The 22649-nt window shown below is 35.3% G+C and overlaps 1 long non-coding RNA gene across 1 annotated transcript in view; it reads left to right on the plus strand.

The window, feature by feature from the left end:
- LOC309659741 overlaps nucleotides 1–22649 on the plus strand; it is a 59170-nt gene that overhangs the window by 22109 nt on the left and 14412 nt on the right. The gene's annotated exons all lie outside the window — the stretch shown is intronic.

Genomic DNA, 22649 nt, shown 5'->3' on the forward strand with positions numbered 1-22649 from the left:
TGAGGAAACTAGTTTTTAGCCAGTCAATGGGCTTAAAGCTAAGACTGAAATCAGAAAGACTGGCAACTGGCAAGAGAAGTTAAAAACAGGGCTGACTGAGGATACCTGGTTGCATTAGTGAGAAGGCAGTTGGTCTCTCATGGAGACTGGCACCGTTGACATTTATTCTAGCTAAGAGTCAAGCTGGGGAACAAGCTGGAAGCCTGAAACTCCCACACACTTCAAGAGCATCTTGATCAATACCTCCAGTCCATTCTGCTATGATAGCAAGTCTGCCTCTGTTTATTTAGCTTTAATCGCTACTCAATCAGCAATACCAGAGTTGCTCACAAATCCATATTTAACTAATATATGCTGTACACGTTTTCTCTTCATTCTTATTCTACTATCAAAAGCAGCATACGTTTTAAGTTCACATCTGTAACTAAGGATATAACATTTCTATTTTTCAGTTTTTTTCTTTTGTTGTCACTTGTTCTGGTGCAAGGTCTTCATCTTAGCCAAGAAGAGTGAAATGCTCAGTAACTGAGGAAGACAGTTTTCAGACCAAGTGGGTGTGTTATCTTGGGAAACCCTCAAGCTAGAATTTTGTAACAGACATAAAAAAGTCTCAAACTCCATGTACTGAATAATAATATTCAAAGCTTCTTGCATGAAAAATTCACACATATGCCAGTATCATTATTATTTTCCTTATTTACACTCTGAGTGATAATGTGATGAACTGGAAAGAACATTCACTCTTGGGCCACACAAACAATATTTGAATCCTGACTCTCCCACTTACTCTAGTTGTAACCTTGAGCAAATGACTTGACCTCTTGGAGTATCCATTTTCTCTTCTGTAAAAGTGAGATGCTACCCATTTTGGAGAACTGTTAGAATGAGAAGAGAAGATGTATGGACAGATCTAGCACATGATAAGCATTCAGTAAACTATTGTTTTCATTATCCTTGTTACCACTAATCATATTTTCTCATATTGTCAAATCACTCTAAAATATTGTTGATTTTGCATATGTTCTGTGAAAGTATCATATTTCATACATTTTACTAATTAGAGAACATCTGTCATTGGACAAGGCTCTTGAAAAGACAATGCTCTTAAAGCAGAGAATTTATAGAATTTATATGGTGGTAACAGTGGTGGTGGTAGTCATTTTTACTTTCAGAATCTTGGTGTTCAATTCTTTTTTAAGAAATATTGATCACTTAATAAATGCAAAGTAAGACATAATTCCTACTGTCAAGAAAAATAAACTTAGTGTGGGGTATGGACAAAACACAGGGAAGAAAATCCAATGGGTGCAGTAAACATGACACAAAGTGAAGAGAAAGTTGGATAGATGGTCCAGTAAAGGGTTTGATGGTCATGGAAAAATTTAACCTGAGGACATGGGGAATGAGATGAAGAGGAAGGAATTTCCAGTAAAAGAACCAGCATCATAGTAGATACAGGGAACTGGGACATGTTGGGAGATAAAATGATAGCATGCTGTAAAACATTTCCCAAACTCTTTTAATAGGTCAAAATTTTTTTCAAATAAAATTTTATGCAGAGCCCTAATACGTAAAATATTTCAAAGTAGTAATTATTCTATCAGTTCAAATTTAGCACAATTATTCCTATAGTGTTCTGGTCTAATGACATGTAGACATTGGAACCCCAGGGTAATAGACAATAGTTGCAGCCTCAGCATCCATTGCACTGGACCAAAATTTCATGTAACTTCTGAAACACATCTTGGAATTATTAGCATTCCAGAGAATTGATTTGAAAAATCACTGGGATAGAGGGATTTGGAGTACAGCCTGATGGGTTTGCCTTAACGCAATTAAAAATGGGAGTCTTTGAAGGCTCCTTAGTGTGGGAATGATACAGAATATCATTGATATCAGTGATACAGAATATCACTGCTCTAGAAAGATTAATCTTATCAATGAATAAGATAAACTGGAAGAAAAAAGATTAGAGATAAGGAGATCTTTTAATTATCAGACTGTTGAAATAGTACAAAGGGCTGAACCAGGGCCCAAAACTAGGGTGGTGGGAATGAGGTATTCATTTGCATTCTAGTTTAAATTGGAACTTTGTTTTCTAGTAAGAGAACCCTGTTCTTTTTTTTTTTTTGAACATCTTTATTGGAGTATAATTGCTTTACAATGGTGTGTTAGTTTCTGCTTTATAACAGCGCAAGAGAAGAGAACCGTTTTAATTTCACAGTCTTAAAGGTACTATTGCTATTATTACTTCTACATCGAACACATAAATTTTGTTGGTCTTTAAAATTTTCAGTTCTTTGGAAATTAACTGTTACATAAGAAATGAAACCTTTTGTAATTACTATTCTGGAAGGTAGATTTTTAGAGTAGTTTGGTTGGAAATGTTGATCTGAAGATTTTTCCTTTTTTTCTTTAGGGTTTTAGTTATTTAGCTCTTGGTTCATAAAGACTCTTAGGTTACTTTTCCTGATTACTCTTAAGGTACTTAACTAAATTTCATCACATGTCACTATTTAAGTGTATAAAATTTTTAATAACTTGGTTTAAATAAGTCCAGACCCTTTAATTTCTACAGTGTTTCTATTTTTTGTTACATAAACTTAAGACAGGATGTTAATTTTCCTTAACATCTTTCCTAAAGAGTAGGCTTTTCTGACACTGGAACCAGAGTGTAGAGAGAAAAGATTTTAATAGCTTTGTTGCAAGGCTTTAGAAATCAGAGGCAAATATTTTGAAGACATAAATACTATGTCTAAAGGTTTTATAACACCTTATTTATCAATCATCACCAATAAAAATAATATACCATATAAGTAAAAATTCCAAACAGTGGAAGCTTATTACTTTAGATGCCTTCTGTTTCCATTTTGATCACTTCGAAGGAAATCTTTTAAAATGCACTCCCCATTGGTTTGCTGCTGGAATGGCAGTATTATTCAAATCTTAATGCCTTTTATTCAAAATTCAGATTCCTTTCTGATTCATATTTTGCCACTTCTATTTCCAAAGTGTGTGATTTCTTCAGATTTCTGATTTGTTATCACTAGTCAGCCTGTGTGGACCACCAAAACAAACAAGAAAGGAACACAAAAAAATTTGTTACAACTGCATATAAAATAAAAGTCAATATAAACGATGATCTTCAAGACTACTTTGTGGCAGCCATGTAGCCATCAGAAGTATTTTATTGGTATCCTTTATATTGACTCCCAATGGGTAAGGTTATTGAATAAGGATTTCTGATTAAGTTGACTATTACTGTAATTTTCTGGGACATTCATAAACTTAAATATTTCCATTTGATTCTAGGTGATTTATGTTAAAAGATATGACAGGAAGGACATAGAGAAAATATCCCAAAACATTAAGTAAAGTAACTCTTGTTTTTTGAGAGTCATGGCTGCAGGAAATGACATCCACTCAGTGTTTGATTTTGCTAGCTGTTACAGGGGAAGTTTATTTTTCTGAGCAGATACCCCTGCGCTCCCACTGTACCCTGCACTGCCCTATATCATGGTTCATGTCGTGTTGTCTTATAGAAATTTTTGTTTAAAATCTATCTGCCCCTCTAGGCTTAAAAACAACTTCTAAAGGGAAGGATATGCCTATTTTATAGACACAAATAGGTACCCAGTATGCACTTATTAATACTTTCTGGTTGTAACTGAAAAGAACATTTAAGATCAGTATAAAACCAGACAGATGCAAGAAACTGAGACAATTAGGAATAATTTACACTTTCCAGTCCTTGAGGGAATCTGCTATGTAAAAACAAAAACAAAAAAACAACTTCTGCCAAGCCTTACACCTTATCTCTATCCCAGCCTTCCAATCTCCTTTTCCAGCACTTCTGGATAATGATTTAATGATTCTCTGCTCCAGGCAAGCCATTTCTTTGTGTTCATCACATGCTCCATGGAAGTTCCCTTCTATACCTTCTTTGAAATCTTTTGGAGTCAGTTCCTGGCTCTGACTGACTCACTCTCAAGTACTTAAGGCAGAGAGGAGAGGACGTTGAATGTGGTCATCATTTTTAGTTTGAAATCAAACGTTTATAAACTTTAAGAGTGACAAGGGTGGCAGGTAATTCCAACAGTAGCTCCTTTTTGTCACTCCCAATATGCGCTTTATACAGAACTAGGCCTTGTGTACACATCATTTATTATCCTGATAAGTTACTTTTAGACCCATTTTTAAGGACATAAAACTGAAGTTCAGAGAGGGTAAGAAGAATGTCCAGTGGCACAAGAGAACATTACAGATTCAGGATCAAAGCCAGGTTTATCCCATAGTGCTGCAAACAGCATCCTCATGTTTTCTGGTCTCCTTTCATTGTAAGGAAGTCTACGTTTTCAGAACCAACCTGGCATTTTCGTGAAAACTTCCCCTGACAAACTGCTCTCTTTAGCTGCCAAAGCCCTTTTCCTTCCAGGTTCTAAACCTAGGAGAATTAACCTGTTGGGTTACAAATAGCTACATACGGAAACCAGATTGATCCACAGCAGCCAGGAATTTGCATTTTAGTAATAAACTTCGGACAAACTAAAATTTTTCAGGAACATGCTGGGATTTCAGGCACTGTGACCAGATTCTTGGAAGGTATTTTGAGGCAGAGATATTTACTGGAGATCCATCAAAGGCATAAAGCTGTTTCCTTAAGTTTGTACAATCTAATCTTTTCTAGTTGCAGGATAACAATTTATAGTTAATATTAGTGGTAGTGGAAGAGTTGCTTTATTCAACAGGGAAGGCTATGGATGGTAATGGTTGATGTCTCTGTGTTTAATGTGTGGATTGAACAGGAAAGATGAACCCTTAGAAGTAAACGGCATACAGGAGGACATGACAATTGAAAGAAATGTCAGAAGGAAAACAAATGCACTAGGTATTCTTTTCAGTGTAACAGTTTCCTTACCATGACAAGAAACAGAGGGAAGGAAAGATTTCATGCTTATAGATGACAAGCAATTTTCTTCAATTTACAGTATTTCTCTAGTACAGTGCTGTCCAACAGAATTTCTGTAATGATGGAAATTTGTTTATATCTCAGCTGTCTAATGAAGTACCTGCTAGCCACTTGAAATATAACTAGTGTTACTGAGAAAATTATTTTTTTAAATTTCAATTAAATTTACATAGCTTGATGTGGCCAGTGGCTACCATATTGGACAGTGCAGCAGGCAAAATAGAAATTGAAACCATTTCTCCGATTTTCATTCCCGTCAAATTAAACACGCTGATTTTTTGTTACGTTTTTATTTTTTCTAAGTATTCTGAAGGATTCGGAGTTATATTGCTGGTAGTACCACTTAGCTTTTACCTGTGAGAAATCTAAAGCGAGTGAGATGCATCAGACTTCCAAGCCTGGAGCCATCACTTCAGCTATCGCAAATAGTGTTATTCAAATAAAAATAATTTCACAAGCATACATTAATAATGCCTGTCCACAGAGCAAGAAACTCATTTACATAAAATTGTTTAGGCTATTCATAAGTTAAAGTAAAAATTATTTAAGCTGATGGTTCCCTTTGTGCCAGGGGAAAATGTGCTCTCTAGGAAAACATCAGCCAGTGACACGAACCTCCTTCCTTAGTGATTAGACATTGAGTGGAAAGGAAGAATGAGTAAAAAGAAAGAGAAGGATATAATGTAGGCTTTGCAAACTCAAATGTCTACAGGACCAGGGCATGTGATGTAAATATGTGACTTGCAAAGTCAGGCTGAGTGTGAAGCAGAGGGCGCTGCCCGACCCCCGTCCCCGCCCCAGGGATTTTACTGCTCTGGTTATTCCAGGGGCCACCTGCTCAGCCAGCCTATCCCCACCAGCACGCCACTCCTCCAGCCTGCTTGGGGCCGTCACCTGGCCTCTTTCAAGCAAGTTCAAGCACCACAGTACTACAGGATTTCTACAGTTTCCTTCAGTTCCAGTACCCTTTGATTCTAGGATTGTCAATCCAATATTTTTAATGGAGGAAAAGTTTTGTTTTAACCAAAATACTATATCTTGGAGTTTTGATGCATAAGGATAAGCTTATAACTAGTACAAGTATTTATGGGGCGGGAATTTGGAGATTATTACGTGCAAATTTTTTTCCTATGTAAACTACTATTCAGTGTTTATTTGCATACCAGTTCATAGCCTCTAAGTTAGGTGGCTGCCATGGGCATAACCTAACTAGTAATATGTGTGCCTTATATATTTTGCATAAATACTAACATATAGTCAAGGAACTAGTCAAGGAACATGGTGCTCAATGAATGTTTAATGAATGAATGGTGCAGAGATGCAGAGATATGAATGTAATTAAGCTTTTGCACAGTAAGGATAATTACCCAACATCTTCATGATGAAAAAAATTATAAATCTTTTGATTGTGACAGTGCCTGATATGGTAGTACTCATTTCACTTTGTGCTTTTGATGTAGTTTATGGCTTATTATGCAGTGGCTTAATTATTTCTTTTACAATAGGTTACTAGGGTTCCTATTTGAAAGCACTAAAAAAAGTGATATTTTTTAAAAATTAAAAATCTTCATGAGCTAAGAAAACATACTAATTAATTTTAAAAGATGTCTCTTTAGTGGTCCACAATTAACAAATATCACTAGGAATTAATGGTGTGTTTGGGGGAGCGGTAGGCATTACTACATCTTTTAAAAAATAAATATTCCTTATGAATCACATAATTGTCACTAATATCTTAGAACTACTGAGTTTATTAGATGCTTTCTTCTAAGAGGAGAGAGAAAATGGATAAAATAGGTTATTCTGTAAATGTAAATTTAGGGAAGGACCTCTGAAAATGAAAAAAAAAAAAATTGCAGCTGGGTGGAAATTAGGGAGAGACTGCAGACAACTTCTAGTTTTCGGAGGGTTTGTGACACATACCTGCAAAGAAGAAATCGGGATAAAAAAGAAATTAGAGATGTGTGCGTTATAAAGTGGGACAAAATAAAGTCAGATTCTGTGTCTTCCTTGGACAATCTTCACAAGTAATATTACCATTAGTATTTATAATAATACCACCAGAAGAATGAGTGATTGATTTACTTTTAAACTCCAGATTATTTCTACTGATGGTTGGTTGTTATATTCAATGCAAGTACATCTGGTATTTTATGTTTCATTTTAATACAGTGAGAAGAATTCTAGGTCAATGGAGAAGGGCATAGATTTTTAGACAAAGAGTACAAATACATGATATGTTAAAAACTCTCATTTTGCTCATTCTTAAATATCATCACGTTTTGAAAGTTTTGAACCTTGGTATTGATGATATGGTTTTCTAGGTTTATGAAATTAGAAATTATTTTTAAAGTTCAAAAAATATTAGAGCTGACAAAGATCTTAGAAATAATTAGTCCCGACCCCAACCTTTTATAAGTAGAAGAACTAAACCTCAGTTTGAAGGTGACATGGCTGGTTGACGGCTGAAACCAGTGTAAAGGTCAGTACACCCAGCTCCCCCATTCAGAGCTCTCTCCACTCCAGCTGACACCTCAGCCACAATTAATACTCCAAGCGATCTCATCAGAGTCTGAGATGACAAGACTCAATATACTTATGTGGATAATGAGACCAGAGGTTGGACACCTGGCAATGTGATGCATCACATGATCTTTCCAAGTTTCCGTATTGAAATATGTCCCATCTTAAATACACTGACCAGCTCCCAGCTGTCTGTCTCTTTAGAAAACATGCCCTACCTGCTACCAAGAAGTAAGCATCTCCCACCAAGTTTGAGCCAGGTGGACGTGCTACATAAAAATAGAAGAAATGACATATATCAGTGATACACATTCTAAAATGAATACATTTTCTTAAAATCTTTCTGTATTTCTTTTAGTTTTTTTAAAATCATGTTACATAAAATATTTTAGATAAAATAGTTTTCTATAACTAGTTGAAACTTATAGTTAATTTATGGTTATATCAAAAAAATATTTTATCAAAGATGTGTTGAGCCACTTAAGGCCCCTAGAACATAGATTATTTCAGGCATTATTTTATTCATCTAATTAAAATATTTTGAGGGTCAACCATGTAGAAACAATCAACTTCCTTTTTTTCTTTAAACACACCTGACTGCTAGGGTCCTGTTGATAGCTCCTGCTTAGTTCATGGCTAGTGAACTACTAGTCTTTTCTCTTAATGTTGTCAGGGCCCTGTGGCCCTCCCTTGCTAACATAAGCCCATCTTTCCCAGTCCTCATCACAATAGCCCCCTAAGTCCTGTGACCTCCACACCCAACCTCTAGTCTATCCATTCACTATGATGGTATATTCCTACCTCAGCTCTCACCACTGTCCTCATGGCCAGTATCTCATCACCCCAAAGAGAATGCAGGAACCTTGGGATTTGTGTCTGCCACTTGTCACTGAGAAAAAGTTGGCAACTATAACTCAAGATATTTCTGCTCAACTACACCACAGGCCCACAGTATGAACCTAAGTGGACCAAGGTATCCTTTGGTGGCCTGTGGCCCTTCTCATAAACTCTGGGAATCAGGCTGCAGCCCTTTATCCTGTGAGATCTTTCCAACTACCCATACATTTTCATCTTTTCATCAAATTATTATCCCCAACTCTGGGGCCCAGAGAGTATCTAGACCTTGGGTTCTCCTCTTCATTTCCCTCTCTGACTCTTTTATACTCCCTAGAAGTTCTGTTAGTTGTCCTTCTGTTTGGGTAGAATTTCGTATTCTCCATTTTCTTTTCTCCAATATCATGCTATATCCTTAATAAAGAGCAGATGAAGAGAGAGGAAGGTGGAGGAGGAGAGAATTTATGGAATAAAATATCACAGTGAGAGGGACTGAATACAAATGTAATACTAAAGAAGCACAGCATTATTCCACATATACAAGGAAGACAGTTCTCATGGGGTAGCTAAAAATTACAATAAATGACAAATGATCCATAGCTTCCGTTTACCCCACTCTCTGCCATCACCCACACCCCCCATATATCTCCAATTAATATCTTTGGCTATGTGTAGTGTGTATATTTTTCTCAGCTTTGGATTAAGTATTCTTGATTTTATTCACTTTTAATGTCAGACTAAAAAAAAATTATGCCAATATTTAAAGTCAATGTTAAGTATTTATACCTGCTTGTTGTGGGTCCTCAAGGAGAGGCCAATTGAATGCTTCAGTTATCTGGGGCTTATCTCAGTCATAACCCTAACTCCATCTCCTTCCCTATCCCTATACCCATCTCCATTCTCAAACAGCAGTTTTCAGCAATTTGCTTGTGTTATGTTTTGGGATAGTTTTCATTGTGTTTATTTTGCTTTGGGATTGTAAGCTTCATGGAATTGAAGAATTTTGTCTATTATTTCTGTCCCCTGCTCTCCCTCCTTTCATTCTGGGTCTTCTGTAAACTAGACTGCTTTATATTGTCCCTCAGGTCACTGAAGCTTTGTTTATATTTTTTAGTCTTTGATCTTTCTATATTTTACTTTAGGTAGCTTCTTTTTCTATGTCTTTACATTTAATGATTTTTTCTTCTGAAATGAATATAATGCTGTTAATTTTATCGAGTAAATTTCTTATTTCAGATATTTTAACTTTCATCTATAAGAGTTCCAGTTTTTCTCTTTTATATCCTATACTTGTATCCTCATTATGTTCATGTTTTCCTTTACATCCTTGAGGATGTGGAACGTACTTATATTGATATCTTTTTTTTTTTTTTTTAATTTATTTTTGGCTGTGTTGGGTCTTCGTTTCTGTGTGTGGGCTTTCTCTTTTGCGGCGAGCGGGGACCACTCTTCATTGCGGTGCACGGGCCTCTCACTGTCGCGGCCTCTCTTGTTGCGGAGCACAGGCTCCAGATGCGCAGGCTCAGTAGTTGTGGCTCACGGGCTTAGTTGCTCCGCAGCATGTGGGATCTTCCCAGACCAGGGCTCGAACCCGTGTCCCCTGCACTGGCAGGCGGACTCCCAACCACTGCGCCACCAGGGAAGCCCTATATTGATATCTTAAAGTCCTTGTCACCAATTTTATCATCTCTTTTATTTCTAGGATTGTTTCCTCTGACTGATTTTTCTTTGGGTTAGGGGTCAAATTTTTATCTTTATTGATATAGCTAGTAATTTTTTATCAGTTGCTGAACATTGTGAATTTTAGATTTCTGAGTGCTGGATTTTGTTATATTCCTTTAAATATTGTTAGACTGGGTGCACATTTTAGAACTTTGATGTTTCAAGGCTTTTTTTTTTTTCCCACACCGCACAGCTTGCAGGATCTCAGTTCCCTGACCAGGGATTGAACCCGGGCCATGGCAGTGAAAGTGCCAAATCCTAACCACGAAACCACCAGAGAACTCCCTAGGCTCTTTTTAAAGTCATTTTAGGGAAAGTCTAGAATAAAATTTTCTCTTGGCTCTTTTAGTCCCACTTTTAAGATACGGGTTCTTCTGTGTACTCTACTGAATATCCAACAAGGCATCTCTACTCTGGTTGATGGGAACTCAAATAATTCCCAGCTCTGTGTGAGTTTTGGGAATTGTTCATCTTACAGCTCCAATATAATTATTCTTTCCCTGGAAGATGTTCCTAGTCTGGACTCATGAGTCTTCATGGTATTCATGTATATTTGGTACTTAGCCAAAGACTCATAGGAATCCCTAGTCAGATTGTTAGAGTTCTTTCTCTACACACTTCATCTCAGATACTTTGTCCTACAAGTTCTAACTGCTGCAGCCTCCTCAAATTGGGACATCTATGCCTCAGCTCAATGAGATTTCCAGGCTCATTTTGGTTTCCCTATGTCTATACTGCAGCCCAGAAATTACCTCCAAGCAAGAAGCTCAACTTATTTGCTTCTTTTCTCAGGGACCATTAGGTATACTGCCTATGGTCCAGTTTCTGAAAATAGATGTATTCTATATTTTGCCCAGTTTTCTAGTTGTTTATGGATGAAAGGCAATTCTAGACTCTGTGACTCCCTTATGGCCAGAAGCAGAAATATCCTGCTTTTCAAGCACGACTTCCTTTTAGGCTTGTGATTTTACTTCAGTTGCTTTTTAACACACAAGATCCTCTCTCACCGCTGTGCTTATATATGTACAAAATAAAATATCCCTGCATAAGTGATTGTTTTCTCTTATGCTGTTGCTCTTCTCTCCTCTCAAGAGATTCTAAAATATTTTTTGATCTAAATCCTTGACTGAATATATGATACCACTTTAGGAAAAAGAGACATTTGTACTATAGATGGAGAAACAGGTGGCGATGTATGAGAAGATAGAACTGGGTCCTGTTTGCTCTCAGTTCCAGTTATCATGGGTGGTACCTGGAGTTGCAAGCCACCATAAGAATGAATTTTAAACGTTAGTGAAAATGAAAATTACATAGATTTTTATCACAATTAATTAATAAAAGGTAACTGAAAGAAGACATTTTCTCTTCGTGGTTGACTTTTGTTTCCTATTCTAGGTGTTATATGCACCTCTAGGTTTTCAGTAAAACTCAAGATGATGTGACAGAGAGGTTTTGTATTAAAACTTTTTGGGGCTTCCCTGGTGGCGCAGTGGTTGAGAATCTGCCTGCTAATGCAGGGGACATAGGTTCGAGCCCTGGTCTGGGAAGATCCCACATGCCGCAGAGCAGCTGGGCCCGTGAGCCACAACTGCTGAGCCTGCGCGTCTGGAGCCTGTGCTCCGCAACAAGAGAGGCCTCGATAGGGAAGAGGCCTGCGCACCGCGATGAAGAGGGGCCCCCGCTTGCCGCAACTAGAGAAAGCCCTCGCACAGAAACGAAGACTCAACACAGCCAAAAATAAATATAAAAATAAATAAATAAATAAAATATTAAAAAAAAAAAAAAAAAAAAAAAACAACTTTTTGAAATCTGGTCTTAAATTTAACTATGAAGTTAGGCAATTACTATTCATTCCAAATCCAGAAAAGGAAGTAGCTGCAGATCAAGTTAGGCAGAAATTGTCATATTTTTTTACCTAGAAGATGAGAAATATAGAACTATTACCAAAATTGTTCTTAATATAACCATCATCATGAAGCATTAGTGAACATATAACTGAATAACTTTGTTCTGTTTGAATAAAAAAATTCACAGATTTTATGGGATGCAAATGGTGCAAAGATTATATTGTACCAGTGTTTTTTATCATTATTCATATCTCTATAACACATTTTAACTGAAAAAATGATTTTTAAGTGCATAATTAAGATGTACTATGGGCCCTAGAGGGAGAATAATACTCAAGTGATTTTTTGTTATTGACATAAATCTTTATTCAAGGGCATTCATAGTTTAATAATAATGTTGGGTAGTATAAATCTTATAAGTACATAGAATTACATTTTTTAAGAAATACTCATTTATGCATAAACGTCATCCTAAGTAAAATTACTAACTTATTCAGGTAAATAGCAAAGGTCTTTATGCAACATATTTAAGTGCAATAGCCCTGTGACTTCTTTTAAACTTCAAATGTTCAGTAGCATAAACAGTGGTGAGTTTGCCTTAGATAATTTGGAAAATTGCCTGAAAAGAGTCAGGGTGCTGCAAATTATTTAATCCAACGTGAAATCTATAAATTGGAGAGCTGTAAAGCACTGTGCACATAGGTTTCAAGATGTTTTCTTATAGTTATAGGACTATAGGCCCTTATAGTTATAGGACTTCTTTCTAACAATATCCCTTTCAAATATAACTGTTGTAATGGATGGTGATTCATTGATTCAGTCACATTTCTGGTCTTTTATAATACAGTTCAAGACTGTATTGTTTTCTTGACCAAGCTAAAATAAAACAGATGCAAGTAAATCAGACAAAGATGTGAATTTGGCATATGAATAGACAGAGGGTAGAATTAATGTTTCTTCCTCGTTTAGTTAAGCAATGCTAAATATATTCTGTTATGGTGAACAAGGGGTAATGCTTTAGTAGTAAGAACTGTTACGTTTTGCCAATTCTGAAATTTGTAATAAATTAAGCATTAAAAAAAGTAGAAGAGGAATGGGCAGAAATATGATACCAAAGTCTGGGAAATCTACTAAACAATATTAAGACCTACAGATCTCAAAGTGTTAAGAGAAAATGCTCATATTAATTTTAAAAACAGTTATTTATTACATGGGAACCTTATCCCATAGCCTTAAGCAGCTTCTTAGTTACTAGGGTAGTCCGTTCATCGAATCAGTCATTCAACAAATATCTACTGAATATGTCTGTGTGTGTGTTTATATATATGTGTGTGTGTGTATATATATATATATCTGTAAATAATGTTGTATAAAGTGATGGGGATGCAAATTACATCTGATCAAAATGCAGCCATCTTAATACTCACTATTAGGTGAGAGCAAGACTCCATCAGTACACAACAAAGCAGAATTCATTTTTAACACAATACATTTACATTTGCATTTTACAAGAAAAAAGAATCACTTAAAAATGTACCAACATGACCAAGGTTTATAAAATTAATTTACCCGTCAGTTTGGATTTTACCAAGGGAGACAAAACGTTTTAGTCAAAGACAAAATAGCCAGTTGATGCATAGGTGCATGGTCTGTGATGTTCTTGCTGGCAAGAAAATCTAGATATAATATGAAGGCAGACTGGAAAGATGCTCAGATTAGTTATCAGGAATCTATAATGTTTAAATAGGAAGCATGTGTTTAAAAAAACATATTCTGGACAAATCTTTTAATATTGATACTTTGTTGAAAACTTTACCAGGATATATCATATCCTATTAAATCAGTTTTGCTTTTATGCTTAACTACACATTATATGTAGTAAAATAAAGAGTAAAAAAATCTGAACTTTAGATAAATTTTCTTCATTTTTTTCCCTTTGAACACAGTTTTAAACAGAAATTATGATAGATTTAGATGTATAATAATTTTTAATAAAATACTCCAATGTAAATAAACCATTAGGGGAAAGACAATGTCAAAAATTATTCATAAAAATTGATTAATATTTACAGTATAGGCAAGGAATCATCTAAGAAACATTATTTATTTACGGTTTTCTTTCTAACTGAAGGAGAAGCTTCATCCTTCTTATCTTTTCAAATAATATTTTATGTCCCCATGGAGAAAGAATATGATTCATCAACAATTCAGTACATTTTATTTAGGCTCTCTGTGTAACATTTTTGGAATTTTCAAGTAAAACAGCTAAAATTCTTACATTTAGAGTATACTTTAACATATTTCTGTCCTTTAGTATTGCTACCTAATTGTAAATGTGACATAACAAGATATAATTTTTAATCGATGCTCACCAATTGAGAATTATTAATTTTTCTAATTTGCTACCTGCTAAAGAACCAAGATATTTAGTCTGCTGAATGAAAAATTAAAATTACTTCCTTAACTTTATTTTAAAGGAAAAAATATTTTATGGCCTGCTTATTTTTCTAAGGCATTAAAGTAAATAGAGAAGGAGCATATCTATATGAGTAACTTAAATAAATAAATAAAATAGGAAATGGTAAAAAGAGAAAACTCAAAGACTATAGTAGTAAGAGGCCTGAAGAGGCAAGATGCCTAATGTCAGGACCTGAAGGAGGAGGAAAAAGGAGGAGAGGGTGGAAGGAAGACAAAGAATACAGAAAGAGAGTAAAGGGAGAAAGGAGGAGGTGGAGATAGACAATAACTTGCCCAAGCCCACTAGCCAAAGACTGCCAGTGTGATTCTATAGAGGGTTGATGTGGAAGCCAGTTATGTAATGAGTGGTGTCAGGAAGTGGGGACAACTGGGTTAACTTGATACTTTTCATCTAGGAGGTGGGAGGAGAGTTGTCATTAGTAAAGACGTACTAATCATTCATGTTAGAACAGGACTTTCAGTTGTGTGATTGTATGTTGATAGTGTTCTTGTCTGTCTTATACACAAGGTTACAGAATAATCATGTCTCTGTATTGTTCTACCACAGTCATATTGTCTGAGCATTGTTTATATTCTGAAAGTTAATCATTTGGGAATACTATGGCCTAGCTACCAGAATAAATATAGATTTGAAAATGTCCTGATGATCAAAGTATTACCTACATAAAATAAATTCCTTAATTTCGAAAATAAAATAAAATTACTTCCTTAAGAACTAATAGTAGAAAATAATGTTTAGTACTTGAATAATATATTATACATACAAATTTTCTATGGTTTTAAAAAATTCTCCACTATATTTGACAGATAATTACTAATGAATTTCTATTTTTCTCAAAAAATATATTCTGATATGAAATAAATAGAACTCCTTATATAATATCAACCATATAACTGTTATTCTCAAAATGGAAATAATTTGGGCCTTTTATTATATTTAATATTTTGAAAGAATCAATGTGTAGTGTAATTCCATCAACAAATAAAAAAACCATAACTAATTATGTGCAAGGCAGTGGACTACATGCTATTTAAAAAATTGTTTTAAATTAACTGCCCATGTCATCAGCATCACGTTTCTTATCGTTCTAGTCTGTTCTATTAAATTCTTGAATAATTCAACTGCTGCCTTGTCCTTTGTTTCAATTTACATTTAATCAAAGAATAGTCAAGAACTTAGAGATTATTTATTCAAACCCCCTCATTTTACAGATGTAGATAGAAACTAAAGTCAAGAAAGGTTATATGAGGGGCTTCCCTGGTGGCGCAGTGGTTAAGAATCTGCCTGCCAATGCAGGGGACACAGTTGGAGCCCTGGTCCGGGAAGATCCCACATGCTGCGGAGCAACTAAGCCCATGCGCCACAACTACTGAGCCTGCGCTCTAGAGCCCGTGAGCCACCACTACTGAGCCTGCGTGCTACAACTACTGAAGCCCATGCATCTAGAGCCTGTGCTCCGCAACAAGAGAAGCCACCACAATGAGAAGCCTGTGCACGGCAACAAAGAGTAGCTCCCACTCGCCACAACTAGAGAAAGCCCACACACAGCAATGAAGACCCAATGCAGCCAAAAATAAATAAATAAAATAAATAAATTTTTTAAAAAATTATTTAAAAAAAAGGTTGTATGATTTTTTCCTTTATATTTGAAAGTTTAAACCTATAGAAAAGTTGAAAAAATAGTACAATAAAGCCTATATAATCTTCACCAATTGTTAACATTTGACAAATTTGTTTCTTCCCTCTATCTTCACACCACACATAAGTACATGTGTGTATGTATATTAAACTTGCTGTTAAAGATCATAATACTTCATCTCTAAATATTTTGAACACATCTCCTGATTAGGACATTTTCCTACAAAAGCACAATACTGTTATTACCCTCAACATTATCTACAGTAAATCAATTATAGCATCTAATGTACTATTCACATTCAAATTTTTTTCTCCAGTATGTCTTCATAAACTTTTTCTTCAAAGCAGGATCCAGTTAAAGCTCATTTATGGCATTTGGTTCAGTCTCACCGGAGTATTTTAATCTAAAACAATCCCTATGCTTTTAGTTTTTGTTTTTAATGACACTGAATTTTGTAAGAGTTCAGGCCAGTTGTCTAGTAAAATACTCCATGCTTTAGATTGCATAATTATTTTCTTATGACTGTATTCAAGTTAAAAATTTTGGACAAAAATGTTGCATAAGTGATAGCAATTAACTCTCATTGCATTAATCAGATATCATAAAATTACATTGTCTCACTATTGGTTATCTTAAATTAGACAGCTCTATTAAGGTAGTAATTGCATGATTGATCCATTATAAAGATCCATTTTCCCTTTGTAATGTAAAAAAACAGCTATTCACAGGGTGATATTTTAAAACTGTGAATATTTTGTTCTCTTATAAACTTTCACCAATTGATTTTCATATCTCTGATATCCTTGTCTAAATTTCCTGTTACATCACAGATTGCATAATGGTAATTCGCTAATTCTATCATTTCTTCTGCCTTTATTGCTAACATTTGTATGGAAGACAGTTCTTCTTTTTCAGGCCTCCTTATTTCCTTACCCCTTCCAACCAGTGTAAAGTTGATCACAATTGTCCCATTGGCCAGAGATCTCTGTCTCACACATATTCCTCACCTTCAGCATAGCAAATGCTCTAGTCCTTATCCATGCACTAACATCTACCGTCCTGGCCATCCCAGGTATGCCCAGGGACGCACTCAGTCCCAGTTTCTTTCATGGATTTAAAATGCTGAGGAATGATTGGACACGGGATTCAGAAGAAAGGAAGGAATCAGGCTATGAGTTTAAACTCAACAAGATTACAGTTCAATGGCATCAAAGTTTATTTATTTATTTACTTAAAATTTTAGTGGATATTTTCAAATGTAATAGAAGCAGAAAGAATAGTAAAATAAACCCCTAAATACCCATCATTCCATTCCAACAACTCAATATTTTGACAATTTTATTTCATCTATTTCTCACTTTATTTTTTTTTCTTATTGTTCGATTATTTCAATGCAAATCCCATGCATCGTGTCATTCCATCCTTCATATGTACGTATGTATCTCTAACTGATAGGGTTAGTAGTAGGCAGAATTCTAAGGCGGTGCCCCTAGCTTCTTGGGCCCTGATATGTACATATTTTCTCCCAGTTATTCAATCAAACACTAACCTAGGCACTGTTTTAAAGGATTTTGCAAAAGTAATTAAGATTCTAAATCAGTTGACCTTAAAATAGGAAGATTTTTCTAGGTGGGCCTGGCCTGATCACATGAGCCCTTTAAAACTAGGCCTAGAGATCAGAGACAGAGAAAGTCAGAGATTCAACACATGAGAGGGATATGATATGCAAGATACCCTCCATTACTAGCTTGAAGACAGATGGGGCCAAGTGGCAAAGAATGTGGTCTCTAGGAGCAGAGAGCAGCCTCTGGTCAACAGCAAGTAAGAAAATGGGGACATCAGTCCTAAAGCCACAGGGAACTGAATTCTGCCCACAACCTATTTGACCTTGGACCCTAGGCCTCTTATGAGAATAGCAACCCTGAATGTCGCCTTGGTTTCAGCAGTTTGAGATTCTGATCAAAGAACTCAGCCATGCTGTATGAGATTCCTGACCCACAGAAACTGTGAAGTAGTAAATTTGTATTATTTTAAGCTGGCAAGTTTGTGATAATTTGTCACACAGCCATAGAGAACTAATCTTTTTTTTGCGAAGTATAACCACCCTACTATTATCGGACTTAACAATCACTGCTTCCTATATGTGATGTATGAGGGGTCCTAAAGGAGCTGGTAATCTTGGCTGACATGTTAAATAGGCTTTTATGAACCACTCAGGAGAGTTAACAACAGAATATAACCTTGTAACTATGGGGGAGCAAATTCAAACAACTAAGATACAAATTAACTTTTGGATCACAGCCCAGTTAAACTTGGAGTCTGTCTGTATTTCTGAAATTAATCAGTTAGGGTTATAATCAAATGACTGTGGAAACTAAGGAACTTAGAACATGTTAAATCATGTCATAGTTAACCTCCCATCTTTGATGAGTCTCTGCAATTTTAAATAATTCCAGTGAGTCATTTTTCTAAAAGTTTTTTGAGTGTGTGTCATGTACATTACGAGCTATGTCTCCCAAAGGTGCTTTTTCCTTTCCATTCTCTTTTATAATATCCCCAACACTTTATCAACCACTCCTTGTACTTCAAGGTTTGATTTTTAAATGAGCTATGTAAAGAAAAATTACCAAACAAAAAGATACCTAGGCATTAATAGCTTTTTATTCTGATAGTGCTTACACAGTTGTTCATCATATTATTTTCTGAACTTACCTTTATTTTGAATTTTGTTCCCAAGTTAAAAAGAAATTTGTCATGTTCTAAATATGACTTCTGCTGCTTCTAACATAAATTCCTTTGTGAATTTTGATCTCTTGATCATCCTCAGTACAATACTCACTGGATATTTCTTTTGGATTTTGACTGTACATCTCCCTGAAAGCTTCATTTGCCCAACTAACTTCCTCAAGTATTATAGTTCCTTCTTTAAAGACCTCTTCCAGATCTTCTCTCTCTTTAGAAGTCTTACCAGGTTTTGTGGAAAGAAATTATTGATGCATCTCACTCACCTTTAGCCTAAGAACCATTAATGATTAATTCCTGAAGTCACATAATTACATAATCAGACAGGCTGATTCCCAAGCCTGTCTCTTACAAGTTGAGGCCTATTCTGGTTTGTAGCAAATATTCCATGTGTGTTTCTTGACAACAACAGAAGCTATGTCAAGTGAACTTGCTTTGGAGGTAGAGCAATCAGCACAGCCACACAAGACGGGCTTGTTGTGAAAAGATTTCAATCAGTGGTTCTAAATATGAGAGACATATTTTTTTATGAAAGATTTCCAAACCATACATCCACAGGTGTTTCAGTAGCCTGGATATATATGTTCTATAAGAATATGTTCAAAGGTATGGAGGTGATGGTGTGAATAAGAAGTGTTATTGAATGTATAGTAGCTTTGTCATTAAGTATTTTCCCAGTCTGTGAATAATAAATATAGAAATGCAGTTATATAGGAGGCTGCTATATTTTTATGTAATCCATTTCTGAAAAATTTATATATATATATATATATATGAATCTGGAAGGCTGTATATAAAAATTGAATTGTAATAATCCCCAGCTGATTGAAACAAAAATGATTTTTATAGTTTTATTATCCTTATAGTTTTATGATGATCACGTATTACTTCTATAACTCCCATTCACCAAAAAAATCCATTTATATACATAGTATGTATATATACGTATATACGTATACATATATACGTATATATACATATATCTACATCTCTATCTAGCTATTTATCTACCAAAAAAAAAAAAAAAAAAAAAGTCAGTATTTCCAGGAATCAAAAGTGCTTCATGTCCTGACTCTCAGAAAACACTGGGAACCACTGATTCAGTTGAGAACACAGAATAAAGGATTTGAGCTTTGATATTTTTGTAAATTTTCAGCCACTATGAAACATAAGTGACTTCATTTGAAGCCTTCTAAAAGCTGAGTAACTGCTGGTAATTGGCTTTTGGGAAGAACAGAATACATTAAGGCTCATATAAATGTTTTGTAACAAAAGGCACATTGTAAAGCTTTATAATATGACCACCAGCAGCTCAGTCAGTAGTGGCCAAATGGATATCCATACTTGCCATCAAATGTCAGAACTAGTCTCCAAAAGTAAAAAATATTTAACTGTATTGACAAAGACAGCCACCTCCAAAGAGCAGAGATTAAATCCCGCTAAGAAATACCTCTTCTCTTTTGATGCTTACGGTCCCACAGACTGAATCCCCACGACATTCTCAAATACATAGCTCATCATTGCTCAAAACAAACAAACAAAAAACAAGTAAATGACACCAATGTATCATTTTACAAGAGCTTCCAACATTATATAACACCATTGTTCCCTGGAAGTCTTGTTATAAAGGGGCCAGAGCCATCTCACAGGGGCTGTGATTTGCTGCAGTCACCACCAATGGCTGTTGCACTGTTTTCTCTAGTTTTAGGTGTGGCCAGTCCCCAGCAGTTTTCCTCTGGGGACTTCTTTTCCTGACCTGACCCCCATTTTGAAACATGTTCCTCTGTTGTAGCAGTTTTGTGCCACTGAAGAAGAACATATCCTTTCTTTGTTTCACCACAGAAATAACAAACATAGCCCTCTCCCAGTTGGCAGAAACAAAGTGTTTCACTAACCACGTAAAATGCCTCTGCTCAGGAATTTGAAATGTTCTTACAGAAAAAGAGTGTTTCTGACAAAAAAGTTTTTTGTTAATGTAATTCATCTGCTAGCAAATGAAGACTCTTAGAATTCATATAATCATTTGATTAAAATCATAATGAATGTTCCAGGAAAGAAAAGTATTATATCTTTAAATCATCTTACATTTATGAAAAAATGGAAAGAAAATGGAATGTTGATCAGAAAATTTTAATCAAGAAGTTATTCAAATATGTTAAATAGATTAAAAATTGAAAAATGTTTTTAAAGTGCTCTGCTTTATATTACTTATCCAAGAAAATTTGAAAGACTATTATTTGTATTTTATAATTCACTAGTTCCAAATACATTTTTTTGAGAAACTGTTATGGGCAAGAACCTGGGATGGGATAAAAGCAAAGTAAAGCAACTTTTTCCCACTTTGGAGCTGACAATATATAGTATATTTTCTTGACTCTAAGACTCTTATTTTCCTATTTGAATAGGTCTCAAATCAAGATTGACCTTTAAGTTAATGCATACATTAGGAAAAAAAGTTTTAATTATTTGTTCATCATACATTTGATTCCATCAATCCACTGTACCTGATTGTCTAGAAGCAGGAATCAGAAGTTGGCACACCACGTAATGCCATGGGAATGTTCCAAATCTCATTAGGGACAAAGGAAGGCATAGCAAGGTCTTGAAAGAATCCTGCTGAACACCAGATTATTTTCCTGGCTACTTTACTCTAAGTGAATAAGGGTTTCTGCCCCTAGAGACGCTGACATATGTCCTTATAACTCCATACAAGAGGATTATAGAAAAAGGCATCATTAATTTGACTGGGAAATCAGGAAAGCTTTAAGGATGCTGTAGCTGCCGGATTATTTTTACCGAAGCATTGTTTTGCTTACATCATTTCCCTATTCAAAAGTATTAACTATCTCCCTATTCTATGACCCTAAACTTTGACTAAAGACTCAGTTTCAACTGGTCTTCTGTTGACTCCTCCTGTACTCTAGGATCTGGTCTAGGGCTGTGCTGTCCAATGTTACTGAGCACTTGAAATGTGGCTAGTGTGACTGAATTTTTAATTGTTATTTAATTTTAAATAACAATTAAAATTATTTTAATTATTTTAAAATGAAATACAATTTCTATATTGATTACATACTGAAATGGTAATATTTCTATATGTTGAGTTAAATAAAATACCTTATTAAAATTCTTTTTACCTGTTTCTCTTTAATGTAATAACTAGAAAATTTTAAGTGATAGATGTGGCTTGTATTATATTTCTATTGAACAGTCCTGGTCTAGGAATAATGAAAAAGCTTTCCTTTTGTGATGATATTCTATGCTTCAAGTAAACATGCTTCCTCCTCCAGAGTTTCCCTCCTGATGTAAAAGACTCTGTAGCTGCAAGTGAGAGAAATCTAAGAATCTGTTGGCTCAGTAAGTGAAAAGAACAGAGATAAGGGTTCAGACATAGCTGGAGTCAGAGACTCTGAGGATGTCATCAGAGCTCAGTCTCTTCGAGAGCCAATCTCAGCAAAAGCAGAGTTTAAAATGTCCAGAAATAAGTCTTATTGGCTGGCTAGAGTTACATGCCCACCTTTGAACCAGTCACCGTAGCAAAGGAAAAGGATTAAACTTGCTTGCCAGACCTTGGTCACATTACACCGATGTCAGAGTGTGAGGACAGTCAATGCCATTTACTTTACATGGGCTGATACCAAGCGTGAACCTGTTCCTTAGAGAAAAACCACGAAAATTGTTTCCAGAAGAAAAAGAATCAGTAATGTGGGTAGGAAAAAGTACAGATACCTGAAAGACTTGATTGCCATGCTAAAAAAGTTTTTATTTCTTCTTCTTCAGGAGTCATATTTCAAGTCACCATTCCTTATGGTGCCCTTTGTCATCTTTTGATGGCTTCTCTCTGGCTTCTTCTATTATAGTCCTTCACCATCCCCTTTCCCAGCCCTTCCAGCT

Source organism: Balaenoptera physalus, assembly GCF_965194825.1.
Source record: "Balaenoptera physalus genome assembly, chromosome: 4".
Lineage (NCBI taxonomy): Eukaryota > Metazoa > Chordata > Mammalia > Artiodactyla > Balaenopteridae > Balaenoptera > Balaenoptera physalus.